Genomic DNA, 531 nt, shown 5'->3' with positions numbered 1-531 from the left:
GGTAGGATTGTATTGCTATAAACTTTCCTCTTAGAACTGCTTTTGCTGCATCCCATAGGTTTTTGGTCATTGTGTCTCCATTGTCATTTATTTCTAGGTATTTTTTGATTTCCTCTTTGACTTCTGCAGTGATCACTTCGTTATTAAGTAGTGTATTGTTTAGCCTCCATGTGTTTGTATTTTTTACAGATCTTTTCCTGTAATTGATATCTAGTCTCATAGTGTTGTGGTCAGAAAAGATACTTGAAATGATTTCAATTTTCTTATATTTACCAAGGCTAGATTTGTAACCAAAGATATGATATATCCTGGACAATGTTCCATGAGCACTTGAGAAAATGTGTATTCTGTTGTTTTTGGATGGAATGTCCTATAAATATCAATTAAGTCCATCTTCTGTAATGTATCATTTAAAGCTTGTGTTTCCTTATTTATTTTCATTTAGGATGATCTGCCCATTGGTGAAAGTGGGGTGTTAAAGTCCCCTATTATGATTGTATTACTGTCGATTTCCCCTTTTATGGCTGTTAG

This window comes from Physeter macrocephalus, chromosome 11, assembly GCF_002837175.3.
Source record: "Physeter macrocephalus isolate SW-GA chromosome 11, ASM283717v5, whole genome shotgun sequence".
In the NCBI taxonomy this organism is placed as follows: domain Eukaryota; kingdom Metazoa; phylum Chordata; class Mammalia; order Artiodactyla; family Physeteridae; genus Physeter; species Physeter macrocephalus.
This window is presented reverse-complemented; position numbering follows the sequence as displayed.